This window comes from Cherax quadricarinatus, chromosome 6 (assembly GCF_038502225.1).
Source record: "Cherax quadricarinatus isolate ZL_2023a chromosome 6, ASM3850222v1, whole genome shotgun sequence".
In the NCBI taxonomy this organism is placed as follows: Eukaryota; Metazoa; Arthropoda; class Malacostraca; order Decapoda; family Parastacidae; genus Cherax; species Cherax quadricarinatus.
The window spans coordinates 3,473,765-3,492,536 of NC_091297.1; the positions used below are offsets into that span (position 1 = coordinate 3,473,765).

Below are 18,772 nucleotides of genomic sequence, written 5' to 3' on the forward strand. Positions count from 1 at the left end.
ATTATAAGGCGAAAATCTCATCCAGCTCCTCAGAGCTGGGGCGTGTGCCCAAAATACAGCAGGCATTACCCCTTTGAACAGCCGCACTGAGCCGCTGGAACAGAAAACTAGCTGCCCTGGGATCCCTAGTTACCCTGATGAGTCTTTTTCCCAGCTCCTTAAGGAATTTAGATGCACTCTTTCCCCATGAGCCAAGGGTCTCTGAGCCTATGGGAACAAACATATAATGATGGGCAAGTTCTCCATATTTTCTAGACTTTTGGGACTCCCTGAAGCTGGCAGCTGCCCCTCCTTCCTCCCTGGTGTATTGGAGATAGGTATCAGCCAAGGTAGATGCACATGTATAGTCCCACACCACCTGCTTCCCATCTGTCCAGGCTTGAAGGGTGATACCATCTGGACGCTTCTGGCTGCCATCAGATCTGCATAGTTGGGGTGGTTCCCTTACTGCTGGGCATCCAGCTGTTGTGAGGCTCCTCTTGATAATGTTATTAACCTCCTCATGTCTTGCAATCTTTCCCTCGGATTTACGGCACACAAGACCATGGTACCCGAATCGATCTGCTGCTTCACTGCCACAAATACACCTGTGTTCGGCGAGAATAGGGGCGGCAAGTCGAAGGGCAACACCGATGCGGATGGTCTGTGGGTCGAGGCGTGTGCCAAGGCTGGAGTTGGGAACAGCGAGCAGAAAGTCCCCAGCATGAGGGGCTTTCACTGCCAGGAGGCAGGCTCTATCCTTCCCTGTCACACTCTGAAGCATTGTTGAGGCTATATTTTCCACTATTGGACCATCCCAGTGCGATCGTTTGTAGTTGTTGGGGGGAGCAGGTCTGGTTTCAGAGCCCGTTAGATTATCCCAGATCATTGCTCCGTCAATGAATTTTTGGTCCTGGACTCCAATCTTGTCCCTAAGATGTTCAGAGAGAATCGCTGCTACAAGCTCTCTGGATGCAATACACGAGAACAGAAAAGCAGGTAACGCAATCTGTGATGACTTGCGGACACCAATGCCTCCTAGTCTGACTGGAAGTGTAGCTTGGTTCCACTGCCCTTGTTGCATGAACCGCTGCTTCACTTCCTTGAGAGACCCCAAAGCCAAGCTGGTTTGGTTGAAGCATCATGGCTGCCTGTGCACGAATACTTCGGACAGCAGCTTTGGATACGAGGCGGCGTAACGTGTTGCCTACTGCAATTGGCCGAATTCCTCCATCCTTCTTTTTAAGTGCACAAAGTGTATATATATATATATATTTGCAAAACAACCACTGTGAAAGAATAGTGAAGTTCCAAGCGTTTTCGTGACTTCTCACATTATCAAGTCACGAAAGCGCTTGGAATTTCACTAATCTTTCAGTGGTTGTTTTGCATATTCTGATACCACCTGTTTATATATATATATATATATATATATATATATATATATATATATATATATATATATATATATATATATATATATATATATATATATATATATATATATATATATATATATATATATATATATATATATATATATATATATATATATATATCAATAACAACACTGCGACTAGCCAAGGAGTCGAACCCATGCTGCTTTGGCCCGAACGAGAGAGAGAAGAATGACGATAGAAACCAGATAATTATAGTATAGCAGGAAGAGTTGGTGGTTCCCCATCTGTTTAGTGGAGTGTCAAGTTGACGGGGAGGTGTTCCTTGAGTGTCAAGTTGACGGGGAGGTGTTCCTTGAGTGTCAAGCTGACGAGGAGGTGTTCCTTGAGTGTCAAGTTGACGGGGAGGTGTTCCTTGAGTGTCAAGTTGACGGGGAGGTATTCCTTGAGTTCTCAAGGTGTAGGATGACCTTTCATAATAGGCCAATGTTTTAAGGTCATGAAAGTGTTCAAATGACCTCTCATGTTAACCTCAATTATACTAATTTGGTAGTGTGAGAGTTCCTGCGTAATTGTTGTGGGGTGTAAAATACTTTGAGTAAAAGACCGGCCTACCATGGTAGGCTGATAGGCTGGCCCTGTCCTTCACACTCAGATATTGAAGGGTGTTATTTTGTGAGGGGTATCTGAACCATTGCTGTATTAATGCATAATTAAACTTGGTACTAGGATGTGTTCTGTGAGTTCATATTTGGTAATAATATCTTGTCTGAAATTTCCATTCTCAGTGTTCAAGTTGGTTATGGCTTCAAAAAGAGTCACTTAAGATAAGATTTCGTTCGGATTTTTAACCCCGGAGGGTTAGCCATCCAGGATAACCCAAGAAAGTCAGTGCGTCATCGAGGACTGTCTAACTTATTTCCATTGGGGTCCTCAATTTTGTTCCCAGGATGCGACCCACACCAGTCGACTAACACCCAGGTACCTATTTGCTGCTAGATGAACAGGACAACAGGTGTAAGGAAACGCGTCGAAATGTTTCCACCTCGCCGGGAATTGAACCCGGGCCCTCCGTGTGTGAAGCGAGAGCTCTAGCCACCAGATGACCTTCCATATTGTTAATGATATTAGCGCCATCCCAGTCGACTGTGTAGTGTGAATTGTTAAGGTGTTGGAATAATGTTAAACTTTCTTGACCGCAGTCCACTGAGCGGAGCCTAATTATTAAGTCCCAAGATCCCGGCCAGTTTCTCCTATGTTCACTAACCTGTAGTATTTGCACTGGACTGGTGTATTCTTAGTGTCTCATTTGATTTTTTTGTGATTTTTAGAAAAAACAGCTGCATAATTTATTTGGGTAGAAAAGTGCAAGCCCATTAAAGTATTTTTTTTCTCAGAAATCATTTGATGTAAAAATATGACTTATTATGCTGCTCAGGTATCTTATATTTGTTTAGTTGAGTTATTAGTTTTAAAGCAGCTTGTGTACGCTTCTTTAAGGCTTAATTGTATAATCAAATCTGGATGGTCAAGTTCGTAAAATTGTTGTGACTATTTGTTTCCCTTGGTTCAGGAGGTCGGCGCTGCATGTTCTCAGGGCTCTTAGGAAAACATGTAAAACTGACTGACTTTATATAAGTGAGGAGTGATGTAATTGACCGTTTGTGTCCGCTATCTGTGAGTTGCAGACGTCGGTCGTGTTTAATACCCAGAACATCCAGGAATGGCAGGTTGTTATTCAAGGTGTTCCATATGTAATAATAATAATAATAAAAATAATAATAATAATAATAATAATAATAATAATAATAATAATAATAATAATAATAATAATAATAATAATAATATCTTTATTTCTACAAGTACATGTACAAGGAATACAGAACATAGCTGATATCAATGACATACTACTACATAGAAAGCCGCTTGTTATGTAGAGCATTTCCCCCAAATTAGGTCAGTTTTGTCCCAAACCAGTCCACTAACTCCCAGGTACCCATTTTACTGATAGGGAACATAGACAACCGGTGTAAAGAAATACGCCCAATGTTTCTACCTTCTCTGGGAATCGAACCCAGAACCTGAAGACCATAAATCAGATAACACTGGTGAGAGTGGGCATGCTACACCCACTCTAGTTATGCCTGAAGTAGTCTCCGTTGAAGGAGAAGACGTTGTTGGAGACACCTTCGTGTCTCCACGAAGACAAAGTTGTTCAACAGGATGCGAAATTTATCATGTAACTAGATAACCAATAGTCAAGAATACTTTAATCCTTAAAATAGGAACTGAACTAAACTCATTGCATAAATAATCTGAGAAACATAAACCATTCGGTGATTATATCCCGCGGCAGATAAATATTGAATGGTGTGGATGGTGCGGATATCAAAAACGAAAACACTTATCATTTATTGCTGTTTCAATTATATTGAAAATATAAAGAAAAGTGGCCGTCAAGACCACACCAGACCTGATAGTGAAGACCACACCAGACCTGATTGTGAAGACCACACCAGACCTGATTGTGAAGACCACACAAGACCTGATTGTGAAGATCACAACAAACCTGATTGTGAAGACCACATCAGACCTGATTGTGAAGACCACACCAGACCTGATCGTGAAGACCACACCAGACCTGATTGTGAAGACCACACCAGACCTGATTGTGAAGACCACACCAGACCTGATTGTGAAGACCACAACAGACCTGATTGTGAAGACCACACCAGACCTGATTGTGAAGACCACACCAGACCTGATTGTGAAGACCACACCAGACCTGATTGTGAAGACCACACCAGACCTGATTGTGAAGCCAACACCAGACCTGATTGTGAAGACCACACCAGACCTGATTGTGAAGACCACACCAGACCTGATTCTGAAGACCACACCAGACCTGATTCTGAAGACCACACAAGACCTGATTGTGAAGACTACACCAGACCTGATTGTGAAGACCACACCAGACCTGATTGTGAAGACCACACCAGACCTGAATGTAAAGACCACACCAGACCTGATTGTGAAGACTACAACAAACCTGATTGTGAAGACCACATCAGACCTGATTGTGAAGACCACTCCAGACCTGATTGTGAAGGCCACACCAGACCTGATTGTGAAGACCACACCAGACCTGATTGTGAAGACCGCACCAGTCCTGATTGTGAAGACCACACCAGACCTGATTGTGAAGGCCACACCAGACCTGATTGTGAAGACCACACCAGACCTGATTGTGAAGACCGCACCAGTCCTGATTGTGAAGACCACACCAGACCTGATTGTGAAGACCACACCAGACTTGATTGTGAAGACCGCACCAGACCTGATTGTGAAGACCACACCAGACCTGATTGTGAAGACCACACCAGACCTGATTGTGAAATCCACACCAGACCTGATCTTGAAGACCACACCAGACCTGATCTTGAAGACCACACCAGACCTGATCTTGAAGACCACACCAGACCTGATCTTGAAGACCACATCAGACTTGATCTTGAACATCACACCAGACCTGATCTTGAAGTCCACACCAGACCTGATCTTGAAAATCACACCAGACCTGGTCTTGAAGACCACACCAGACCTGATCTTGAAGTCCACACCAGACCTGATCTTGAAAATCACACCAGACCTGGTCTTGAAGACCACATCAGACCTGATCTTTAAGACCACATCAGACATGATTGTGAAGACCACACTAGACCTGATCTTGAAGACCACACCAGACCTGATTGTGAAGACCACACCAGACCTGATCTTGAAGACCACATCAGACCTGATCTTGAAGACATCAGACCTGATCTTGAAGTCCACACCAGACCTGATCTTGAAGACCACACAAGACCTGATTGTGAAGACCATACCAGACCTGATTGTGAAGACCACACAAGACCTGATTGTGAAGACCACACCAGACCTAATTGTGAAGACCACACCAGACCTGATTGTGAAGACCACACCAGACCTGATTGTGAAGAGCACACCAGACTTGATTCTGAAGACCACACCAGACCTGATTCTGAAGACCACACAAGACCTGATTGTGAAGACTACACCATACCTGATTATGAAGACCACACTAGACCTGATTGTGAAGACCACATCAGACTGATTGTGAACACCACACCAGACCTGATTGTGAAGGCCACACCAGACCTGATTGTGAAGACCACACCAAACCTGATTGTGAAGACCGCACCAGTTCTGATTGTGAAGACCAAACAAGACCTGATTGTGAAGACCACACCAGACCTGATTGTGAAGACCACGCCAGACCTGATTGTGAAGACCACACCAGACCTGATTGTGAAGACCACACCAGACCTGATTGTGAAGACCACACCAGACCTGATTGTGAAGACCACACCAGACCTGATTGTGAAGTCCACACCAGACCTGATCTTGAAGACCACACCAGACCTGATTTTGAAGACCACACCAGACCTGATCTTGAAGACCACACCAAACTTGATCTTGAAGATCACACGAGACCTGATCTTGAAGTCCACACCAGACTTGATCTTGAAGACCACACCAGACCTGATCTTGAAGACCACACCAGACTTGATCTTGAAGACCACACCAGACCTGATCTTGAAGTCCACACCAGACCTGATCTTGAAGTCCATACCAGACATGATCTTGAAAATCACACCAGACCTGGTCTTGAAGACCACACCAGACCTGATTGTGAAGACCACACCAGACCTGATTGTGAAATCCACACCAGACCCGATCTTGAAGACCACACCAGACCTGATTGTGAAGACCACACCAGACCTGATTCTGAAGACCTCACCAGACCTGATCTTGAAGATCACACCAGACCTGATCTTGAGGACCACCTCAGACCTGATCTTAAAGACATCAGACCTGATCTTGAAGACCACACCAGACCTGGTCTTGAAGTCCACACCAGACCTGATCTTGAAGACCACACAAGACCTGATTGTAAAGTCCACACCAGATCTGATCTTAAAGACCACACAAGACCTGATGTTGAAGTCCACACCAGACCTGATCTTGAAGTCCACACCAGACCTGATCTTGAAGATCACACCAGACCTGGTCTTGAAGATCACACCAGAACTGATATTGAAGACCACACCAGAACTGAACTTGAAGTCCACACCAGACCTGATTGTGAAGACCACACCAGACCTGAACTTGAAGACCACATCAGGCCTGATCTTGAAGACCACACCAGACCTGAACTTGAAGACCACACCAGACCTGATCTTGAAGATCACACGAGACCTGATCTTGAAGACCACATCAGCCCTGATTTTGAAGACCACATCAAGAATAAAGCTAGGGATCCTTAACGTTGTCAAACCCTGTGTAAAAAAAAAAAAAATGATCTTGAAGACCACATCAGACCTGATCTTGAAGACCACATCAGACCTGATCTTGAAGTCCCCACCAGACCTAATCTTGAAGTCCACACAAGACCTGATCTTGAAGATCACACGAGACCTGATCTTGAAGACCACATTAGACCTGATCTTGAAGGCCACATCAGATCTGATCTTGAAGGCCACACCAGACCTGGTCTTGAAGTCCACACCAAACCTGATCTTGAAGACCACACAAGACCTGATTGTGAATTCCACACCCGACCTGATCTTGAAGTCCCCACCAGACCTAATCTTGAAGTCCTCACAAGACCTGATCTTGAAGACCACACCAGACCTGAACTTGAAGACCACATCAGGCCTGATCTTGAAGACCACATCAGACCTGAGCTTGAAGACCACACCAGACCTGATCTTGAAGAGCACACCAGTCCTGATCTTGAAAATCACACCAGACCTGATCTTGAAGACTACACCAGACCTGATCTTGAAGACCACATCAGGCCTGATCTTGAAGACTAAATTAGACCTGATCTTGAAGACCACACCAGACCTGATCTTGAAGACAACACCAGACCTGATCTTGAAAATCACACCAGATCTGGTCTTGAAGACCACATCAGACCTGATCTTGAAGACCACATCAGGCCTGATCTTGAAGACCACATCAGGCCTGATCTTGAAGACCACACTAGACCTGATCTTGAAGACCACACCAGACCTGATCTTGAAGACCACACCAGACCTGATCTTGAAGACATCAGACCTGATCTTGAAGACCACACCAGACCTGATCTTGAAGAGCACACCAGTCCTGATCTTGAAAATCACAAAAGACCTGATCTTGAAGACTACACCAGACCTGATCTTGAAGACCACATCAGGCCTGATCTTGAAGACTAAATTAGACCTGATCTTGAAGACCACACCAGACCTGATCTTGAAGACCACACCAGCCCGGATCTTGAAAATCACACCAGACCTGGTCTTGAAGACCACATCAGACCTGATCTTGAAGACCACATCAGGCTTGATCTTGAAGAACACATCAGGCCTGATCTTGAAGTCCACACCAGACCTGATCTTGAAGACCACACAAGACCTGATTGTGAAGTCCACACCAGACCTGATCTTGAAGTCCACACCAGACCTGGTCTTGAAGACCACACAAGACCTGATTGTGAAGTTCACACCAGACCTGATCTTGAAGTCCACACCAGACCTGATCTTGAAGATCACACCAGACCTGGTCTTGAGCATCACACCAGACCTGATCTTGAAGACCACACAAGACCTGATCTTAAAGTCCACACCAGACCTGATCTTGAAGACCACACCAGACCTGAACTTGAAGACCACATCAGGCCTGATCTTGAAGACCACACCAGACCTGAACTTGAAGACTATATCAGACCTGATTTTGAATACCACCTCAGGCCTGATCTTGAAGACCACATCAGACCTGGTCTTGAAGACCACACCAGACCTGATCTTGAAGTCCAAACCAGACCTGATCTTGAAGATCACACCAGACTTGATCTTGAAGAATACATCATACCTGATCTTCAAGGCCACATCAGACCTGTTCTTGAAGACCACACCAGACCTGATTGTGAAGAATACACCAGACCTGATTGTGAAGACCACACAAGACCTGATCTTGAAGACCACACCAGACCTGACTGTGAAGACCACACCAGACCTGATTGTGAAGTCCACACCAGACCTGATTGTGAAGACCACACCAGACCTGATTGTGAAGACCACACCAGACCTGATTGTGAAGACCAAACCAGACCTGATTGTGAAGACCACACCAAACCTGATTGTGAAGACCAAAAAGACCTGATTTTGAAGACCACACCAGACCTGATTGTGAAGACCACACCAGACCTGATTGTGAAGACCACTCCAAACCTGATTGTGAAGACCACACCAGACCTGATTGTGAAGACCACACCAGACCTGATTGTGAAGACCATACCAGACCTGATTGTGAAGACCATGATTGTGAAGACTACACCAGACCTGACTGTGAAGACCACACCAGACCTGATTGTGAAGACCACACCAGACCTGATTGTGAAGACCACACCAGACCTGATTGTGAAGACCACACCAGACTTGATTGTGAAGACCACACCAGACCTATTTGTGAAGACTACACCAGACCTGATTGTGAAGATCACACCAGACCTGATTGTGAAGACCACACCGGACCTGATTGTGAAGATCACACCAGACCTGATTGTGAAGACCACAACAAACCTGATTGTGAAGACCACATCAGACCTGATTGTGAAGACCACACCAGACCTGATTGTGAAGGCCACACCAGACCTGATTGTGAAGACCACACCAGACCTGATTGTGAAGACCGCACCAGTCCTGATTGTGAAGACCACACCAGACCTGATTGTGAAGACCACACCAGACCTGATTGTGAAATCCACACCAGACCTGATCTTGAAGACCACAGCAGACCTGATCTTGAAGACCACACCAGACCTGATTGTGAAGACCACACCAGACCTGATCTTGAAGACCACACCAGATTTGATCTTCAAGATCACACCAGACCTGATCTTGAAGTCCACACTAGACCTGAGCTTGAAGTCCACACCAGACCTGATCTTGAAAATCACACCAGACCTGGTCTTGAAGACCACATCAAACCTGATCTTGAAGACCACATCTGACCTGATCTTTAAGACCACATCAGACCTGATTGTGAAGACCACAATAGACCTGATCTTGAAGACCACATCAGACCTGATCTTGAAGATCACACCAGACCTGATCTTGAAGACCACATCAGACCTGATCTTGAAGACATCAGACCTGATCTTGAAGACCACACCAGACATTGTCTTGAAGTCCACACCAGACCTGATCTTGAAGACCACACAAGACCTGATTGTAAAGTCCACACCAGACCTGATTGTGAAGACCACACAAGACCTGATTGTGAAGACCACACCAGACCTGTTTGTGAAGAGCACACCACACCTGATTGTGAAGACCACACCAGACCTGATTGTGAAGACCACACCAGACCTGATTGTGAAGACCACACCAGACCTGATTGTGAAGACCACACCGGACCTGATTCTGAAGACCACACCAGACCTGATTCTGAAGACCACACAAGACCTGATTGTGAAGACCACACCACACCTGATTGTGAAGACCACACCAGACCTGATTGTGAAGACCACAACAAACCTGATTGTGAAGACCACACCAGACCTGATTGTGAACACCACACCAGACCTGATTGTGAAGACCACACCGGACCTGATTGTGAAGACCACACCAGACCTGATTCTGAAGACCACACCAGTCCTGATTCTGAAGACCACACAAGACCTGATTGTGAAGACCACACCAGACCTGATTGTGAAGACCACACCAGACCTGATTGTGAAGACCACACCAGACCTGATTGTGAAGACCACACCAGACCTGATTGTGAAGACCATACCAGACCTGATTGTGAAGACCACACCAGACCTGATTGTGAAGACCACACCAGACCTGATTGTGAAGACCACAACAAACCTGATTGTGAAGACCACATCAGACCTGATTGTGAAGGCCACACCAGACATGATTGTGAAGACCACACCAGACCTGATTGTGAAGACCGCACCAGTCCTGATTGTGAAAACCACACCAGACCTGATTGTGAAGACCACACCAGACCTGATTGTGAAGACCACACCAGACCTGATTGTGAAGACCACACCAGACCTGATTGTGAAGACCGCACCAGACCTGATTGTGAAGACCACACCATACCTGATTGTGAAGACCACACCAGACCTGATTGTAAAATCCACACCAGACCTGATCTTGAAGACCACACCAGACCTGATTTTGAAGACCACACCTGACCTGATCTTGAAGACCACACCAGACCTGATCTTGAAGACCACATCAGACTTGATCTTGAAGATCACACCAGATCTGATCTTGAAGTCCACACCAGACCTGGTCTTGAAGTCCACACCAGACCTGATCTTGAAAATCACACCAGACCTGGTCTTGAAGACCACATCAGACCTGATCTTGAAGACCACATCAGACCTGAACTTGAAGACCACATCAGACCTGATTTTGAAGACCACACCAGACCTGATTCTGAAGACCACACCAGACCTGATCTTGAAGATCACACAAGACCTGATCTTGAAGACCACATCAGACCTATCTTGAAGACATCAGACCTGATCTTGAAGACCACACCAGACCTGGTCTTGAAATCCACACCAGACCTGATCTTGAAGACCACACAAGACCTGATTGTAAAGTCCACACCAGACCTAATCTTGAAGACCACACAAGACCTGATTGTGAAGTCCACACCTGATCTGATCTTGAAGTCCACACGAGACCTGATCTTGGAGATCACACCAGACCTGGTCTTGAAGATCACACCAGACCTGATCTTGAAGACCACACCAGACCTGAACTTGAAGTCCACACCAGACCTGATTGTGAAGACCACACCAGACCTGAACTTGAAGACCACATCAGGCCTGATCTTGAAGACCACATCAGACCTGATCTTGAAGACCACACCAGACCTGAACTTGAAGACCACACCAGACCTGATCTTGAAGATCACACGAGACCTGATCTTGAAGACCACATCAGCCCTGATTTTGAAGAACACATCAAGAATGATCTTGAAGACCACATCAGACCTGATCTTGAAGACCACACCAGACCTGATCTTGAAGTCCAAACCAGACCTGATCTTGATGATCACACGAGACCTGATCTTGAAGACCACATCAGACCTGATCTTGAAGGCCACATAAGAACATAAGAACATAAGAACGAAGGAACACTGCAGAAGGCCTACTGGCCCATGCGAGGCAGGTCCAAGTCTCCTACCGGCTTAAGCCAATGCACCCAACCTAGTCAGGTGAGGTCACATTGACTTAAGGGAGGAACACGGCAACCGACCTGGTAGCACAAGCTATCAGGTCTAACTCACACCCACCCACATCCACTCATGTATTTATCCAACCTATTTTTAAAGCTACACAACGTTCTGGCCTCTATAACGGTACTTGGGAGTTTGTTCCACTCATCCACAACTCTATTACCAAACCAGTACTTTCCTATATCCTTCCTGAATCTGAATTTTTCCAACTTAAAACCATTGCTGCGAGTCCTGTCTAGGCTAGATATTTTCAGCACACTATTTACATCCCCTTTATTTATTCCTGTCTTCCATTTATACACCTCAATCATATCCCCCCTAATTCTACGTCTTTCTAGAGAGTGCAGATTCAGGGCCCTTAGTCTATCCTCATAGGGAAGGTTTCTGATACATGGGATCAACTTTGTCATCCTCCTTTGTACATTTTCCAGAGAATTTATATCCATTCTGTAATAAGGTGACCAAAACTGTGCAGCATAATCTAAATGAGACCTGATCTTGAAGACCTCACCAGACCTGGTCTTGAAGTCCACACCAAACCTGATCTTGAAAACCACACAAGACCTGATTGTGAAATCCACACCCGACCTGATCTTGAAGTCCCCACCAGACCTAATCTTGAAGTCCACACAAAACCTGATCTTGAAGACCACACCAGACCTGAACTTGAAGACCACATCAGGCCTGATGTTGAAGACCACATCAGACCTGATCTTGAAGAGCACACCAGAGCTGATCTTGAAGAGCACACCAGACCTGATCTTGAAATTCACACCAGACCTGATCTTGAAGACGACACCAGACCTGATCTTGAAGACCACATCAGGCCTGATCTTGAAGACTACATTAGACCTGATCTTGAAGACCACACCAGACCTGATCTTGAAGACCACACCAGACCTGATCTTGAAAATCACACCAGACCTGGTCTTGAAGACCACATCAGACCTGATCTTGAAGACCACATCAGGCCTGATCTTGAAGACCACATCAGACCTGATTTTGAAGACCACACTAGACCTGATCTTGAAGACCACACCAGACCTGATCTTGAAGACCACACCAGACCTGATCTTGAAGACATCAGACCTGATCTTGAAGACCACACCAGACCTGGTCTTGAAGTCCACACCAGACCTGACCTTGAAGACAACACAAGACCTCTTGTGAAGTCCACACCAGACCTGATCTTGAAGTACACACCAGACCTGATCTTGAAGACCACACAAGACCTGATTGTGAAGTTCACACCAGACCTGAACTTGAAGTCCACACCAGACCTGATCTTGAAGATCACACCAGACCTGGTCTTGAAGATCACACCAGACCTGATGTTGAAGACCACACCAGACCTGATCTTAAAGCCCACACCAGACCTGATCTTGAAGACCACACCAGACCTGAACTTGAATACCACATCAGGCCTGATCTTGAAGACCACATCAGACCTGAACTTGAAGACTATATCAGACCTGATTTTGAATACCACATCAGGCCTGATCTTGAAGACCACATCAGACCTGGTCTTGAAGACCACACCAGACCTGATCTTGAAGTCCAAACCAGACCTGATCTTGAAGATCACACCAGACCTGATCTTGAAGACCACATCAGACCTGATCTTAAAGGCCACATCAGACCTGTTCTTGAAGACCACACCAGACCTGATCTTGAGGAGCACACAAGACCTGATTGTGAAATCCACACCCGACCTGATCTTGAAGTCCACACCAGACCTGACCTTGAAGACCTCATCAGATCTGAGCTTGAAGATCACACCAGACCTGATATTGAAGACCACATCAGACGTGATCTTGAAGATCACAACAGACCTGATATTGAAGACCACACCAGACCTGATTGTGAAGATCACACCATACCTGATCTTGAAGACCACGTCAGACCTAATTGTGATCACATCAGACCTGATTGTGAAGACCACACCAGACCTGGGTGTGAAGACCGCACCAGACCTTCCCCTTCCATCTGTCCTTCATCTAGTGTAGTGGTGGATAGCCCTTAAGGATTTAGCGCTTTCTAGGAATGTATCATAAATTAATATTCTCCATCCCAAGCAATCCCTGTATTTTTTTCAGTCTCTGGCTAGTTTATTTACTCTCACCTCCACTGGCACTTCCTTTCCATCCCTCCCTCATCCTTCACCCCCTCCTTCATCCCACATCCTTCACTTCCATCCATCATGCCTCATCCTTCCCAGAATCGTTCATCGTTCCATCACACACTTTCCATTCCTCTTAAATTTTCAACATCTCAACTCATCTTTGCTTTTCCTCTCTATCCCGCACACCCTTCTTCTCTTCTGTCTCCTGCTATACTCCTTTAGTCCATATATCCTACTTCTTCTTCCTCCGTCCCTCCCCTTGTATCTGTCCCATACACACACATACGCCGCACACATACACACACACGCACACACACACACACACACACACACACACACACACACACACACACACACACACACACACACACACACAGACACACACACACACACACACACACAAACACACACACACACACACAAACACAAACACACACACACACACACACACACACACACACACACACACACACACACACACACACACACACACACACACACACACACACACACACACAAGCAACAGCAACACCAGCTAAGCTGATGAGATAACTTTGAAAGAGCCAGTGCTGGAGAACTCGTGGTGGAATACTGGACTGGCGACTTCCAGCTCAGGCTGACGCATTCCAGTGTCTGATAAAGGAAACCATTCCCTGTTATGGAATGTGAGATTGAAAACCAGTCCTGTGTTATGGAATGTTAGAGGTGAAATCCATCATCTGTGAAGCAATGTGAAAGTTGAAAACTTTCCTCTTTAATGGAAAAGAAGAGAGAAACCCATTCTGTATTATGGAATATGGGAGTAAAAGCCCGTCGTGTGTTATTTATTGTGAGAGGGGGGAAGACCCCCATCCTGTGTGATGGAATATGAGAGGGAAACATAACATATGTTCTTATGATATAACTCTCACATAAAGTACCTCATACTGTTATTATATTCACCGAATAATCTTTCCATGCCTGTCTTCCTTCCTCCTTCCCTCCCCCTCTCTCTTATTTATCTTCCTGGTGACGATCCCTCTGCTTTACTAGCCTCGTCGCATCCATCTAGATAACAGCCCTTCTCTGGAGATAGCCTCGGCTATCTGTCTGTCCTTCCCATGTACCTCCCGCCCTCCCTAGAATCAGTGATATGATTGTCACTGTGGTGGTCCACTGTGGTGGTCCACTGTGGTGGTCCACTGTGGTGGTCCGCTGTGGTGGTCCACTGTTGTGGTCCACTGTGGTGGTCCACTGTTGTGGTCCACTGTGGTGGTCCACTGTGGTGGTCCGCTGTGGTGGTCCACTGTTGTGGTCCACTGTGGTGGTCCACTGTGGTGGTCCACTGTGGTGGTCCACTGTGGTGGTCCACTGTTGTGGTCCACTGTGGTGGTCCACTATGGTGGTCCACTCTGGTGGTCCACTCTGGTGGTCCAGCAGTGGCTTACCAGTGCTAGACTCACTGGTCCGAGTCTCACTATAGTATTGACACTCCTTTATCTCCAGTGTATGTACTCACCTATTTGTGGTTGCAGGGGTCGATTCACAGTTCCTGAGCCCCCTGCCTCTTCACTGGTTACTACTAGGTCCACTCTCTCCCTGCTCCTTGAGCTTCATCGTACGTGTGTGCGTACTCACCTAATTGCGGTTGCTGGGGTCGAAACTTAGCTCCTGGCCCCGCCTCTTCACTGATTGCTAGTAGGTCCTCTCTCTCTCTCTCTGCTGCCTGAGCTTTGTCATACTTCGTCTTCAAGCTATGTATGGTTCCTGCCTCCACTACATCACTTGCTAGGCTGTTCTACTTCCTGACAACTCTGTGACTGAAGAAATACTTCCTAACATCCCTGTGACTCGTCTGAGTCTTCAGCTTCCAATTGTGACCTCTTGTTTCTGTGTCCCCTTTCTGGAACATCCTGTCTCTGTCCACTTTATCTATTTAGTATGTCGTTATCATGTCTCCCCTGACTATCCTGTCCTCCAGTGTCGTCAGTCCGATATCCCTCAACCTTCCTTCGTAGGATATTCGCCTGAGCTCCGGAAGTACCCTTGTTGCAAACCTTAGTATTTTCTCTAATTTCTTGACGTGCTTGACCAAGTGTGGGTTCCAAACTGGTGCTGCACACTCCAGTATGGGCCTGACGTACACGGTGTACAGTGTCTTGAACGATTCCTTACTAAGGTATCGGAACGCTATTCTCAGGTTTCCAGGCGTCCTTATGCTGCAGCAGTTATCTGGTTGATGTGTGATTCCGGAGACGTGCTCGGTGTTATGGTCACCCCAAGATCTTTCTCCTTGATTCAGGTTTGCAGTCTTTGTCTACCTAGCCTATACTTTCTGCGGTCTTCATGACTCTGCATTTGGCAGGGTTGAATTCGAGAAGCAGTTGCTGGACTATGTGTCCAGCCTGTCCAGGTCTCTTCGTAGTCCTGCCTGATCCTCATCTGATTTCATTCTTCTCATTAACTTCACATCATCTGTGAACAGGGACACTTCCGAGTCTAGCCCTTTCATCATGTCATTCACATATATCAAAAATAACACTGGTCCTAGGACTGACCCCTGTAGGGCATCGCTCATCACAGACGACCATTGTGATACCTCATCACGTACCATGACTCGTTGTTCCCTCCCTGTCAGGTATTCTCTGATCCATTGCAGTGCCCTTCTTGTTATACGCGCCTGGTCATCAAGCTTCTGCACTAATCTCCTGTGAAGAACTGTGTCAAAGGCCTTCCTGCAGTCCAGGAAAATGCAATCCAACCACCCCTCTCTCTCGTGTCTTACTTCTGTTACCTTGTCATAAAACTCCAGAAGGTTTGTGACACAGGATTTTCCTTCCATGAATCCGTGCTGGCTGTCGTTTATCTAGTTCCGTTACAGGTGCTCCACTACTCTCCTTCTGAAAATCTTCTCCATGACTTTGTATACTATACACGTCAGAGACACTGGTCTGTAGTTTAGTGCCTCTTTTCTGTCTCCTTTCCCAAAAATGGGGACTACATTTTCCGTTTTCCATACCTCAGGTAGTTGCCTAGTTTCAAGGGATGTATTGAAGATTGTGGTTAGTGGTTAGTGTGTGTGTGTGTGTGTGTGTGTGTGTGTGTGTGTGTGTGTGTGTGTGTGTGTGTGTGTGTGTGTGTGTGTGTGTGTGTGTGTGTGTGTGTGTGTGTGCGTGTGTTTGTGTGTGTGTACTCACCTAATTGTACTCACCTAATTGTGGTTGCAGGGGTCGAGACTCAGCTCCTGGCCCCGCCTCTTCACTGATCGCTACTGGATCCTCTCTCTCTCTGCTTCCTGAGCTTTGTCATACCTCTTCTTAAAACTATGTATGGTTCCTGCCTCCACTACTTCACTTGCTAGGCTATTCCACTTGCTGACAACTCTATGACTGAAGAAATACTTCCTAACGTCCCTGTGACTCGTCTGAGTCTTCAGCTTCCAGTTGTGACCCCTTGTCCCTGTGTCCCCTCTCTGGAACATCCTATCTCTGTCCACCTTATCTATTCCCCGCAGTATCTTGTATGTCGTTATCATGTCTCCCCTGACCCTTCTGTCCTCCAGTGTCGTCAGTCCGATTTCCCTTAACCTTTCCTCGTACGACATTCCCTTGAGCTCTGGGACTAGCCTTGTTGCAAACCTTTGTACTTTCTCTAACTTCTTGACGTGCTTGACCAGGTGTGGGTTCCAGACTGGTGCTGCATACTCCAGTATGGGCCTAACATACACAGTGTACAGTGTCTTGAACGATTCCTTATTGAGGTATCGGAACGCTATTCTCAGGTTTGCCAGGCGCCCGTATGCTGCAGCGGTTATTTGGTTGATGTGTGCCTCCGGTGATGTACTCGGTGTTATGGTCACCCCAAGGTCTTTCTCCCTGAGTGAGGTCTGTAGTCTTTGTCCACCTAGCCTATATTCTGTCTGCGGTCTTCTTTGCCCCTCCCCAATCTTCATGACTTTGCATTTGGCTGGATTGAATTCGAGGAGCCAGTTACTGGACCACATGTCCAGCCTCTCCAGGTCTCTTTGCAGTCCTGCCTCATCCTCGTCCGATTTAATTCTTCTCATCAACTTCACGTCATCTGCGAACAGGGACACTTCAGAGTCTATTCCTTCCATCATGTCGTTCACATATATCAAAAATAGCACTGGTCCTAGAACTGACCCCTGTGGGACCCCGCTCGTAACAGGCGCCCACTGTGATACCTCTTCACGTACCATGACTCGTTGCTGCCTCCCTGTCAGGTATTCCCTTATCCATTGCAGTGCCCTTCCTTTTATGTGTGCCTGATCCTCCAGCTTCTGCACTAATCTCTTGTGGGGAACTGTGTCAAAGGCCTTCCTGCAGTCTAGGAAAACGCAATCTACCCAACCCTCTCTCTCGTGTCTTACTTCTGTTACCTTGTCATAAAACTCCAGGAGGTTTGTGATACAAGATTTGCCTTCCATGAACCCATGCTGGTTTTCATTTATAATCTTGTTCCTTTCCAGGTGTTCGACCACTCTCCTCCTGATAATCTTCTCCATGACTTTGCACACAATACATGTCAGAGACACAGGTCTGTAGTTTAGTGCCTCGTTTCTGTTTCCTTTCTTAAATATGGGGACTACATTAGCTGTCTTCCATTTCTCAGGTAGTTGCCCAGTTTCAAGGGATGTGTTGAAGATTGTGGTTAGAGGCACACACAGCATCTCTGCTCCTTCTCTAAGGACCCATGGGGAGATGTTGTCCGGTCCCATCGCCTTTGAGGTGTCAAGGTCACTTAAGAGCTTCTTCACCTCCTCCTCAGTTGTTCGTATGTCATCCAACACTTGTTGGTATATTCCCTCTTGATGTTCCCTTCTGTGCTGTCTTCCCACAGCCCTTCCTGTCTCTACTGTAAAAACTTCCTTAAATCTCCTGTTCAGCTCCTCACATACCTCCTGATCATTTCTTGTGAGTTCTCCACCTTCTGTCCTTAATCTGATCAC

General features: G+C 46.2%; 1 protein-coding gene across 1 annotated transcript in view; it reads right to left on the reverse strand.

Annotated features, from left to right (window-relative positions):
- LOC128691998 (anoctamin-7-like) overlaps positions 1-18,772 on the reverse strand; it is a 639,071-nt gene that overhangs the window by 317,881 nt on the left and 302,418 nt on the right. The window lies entirely within an intron of this gene.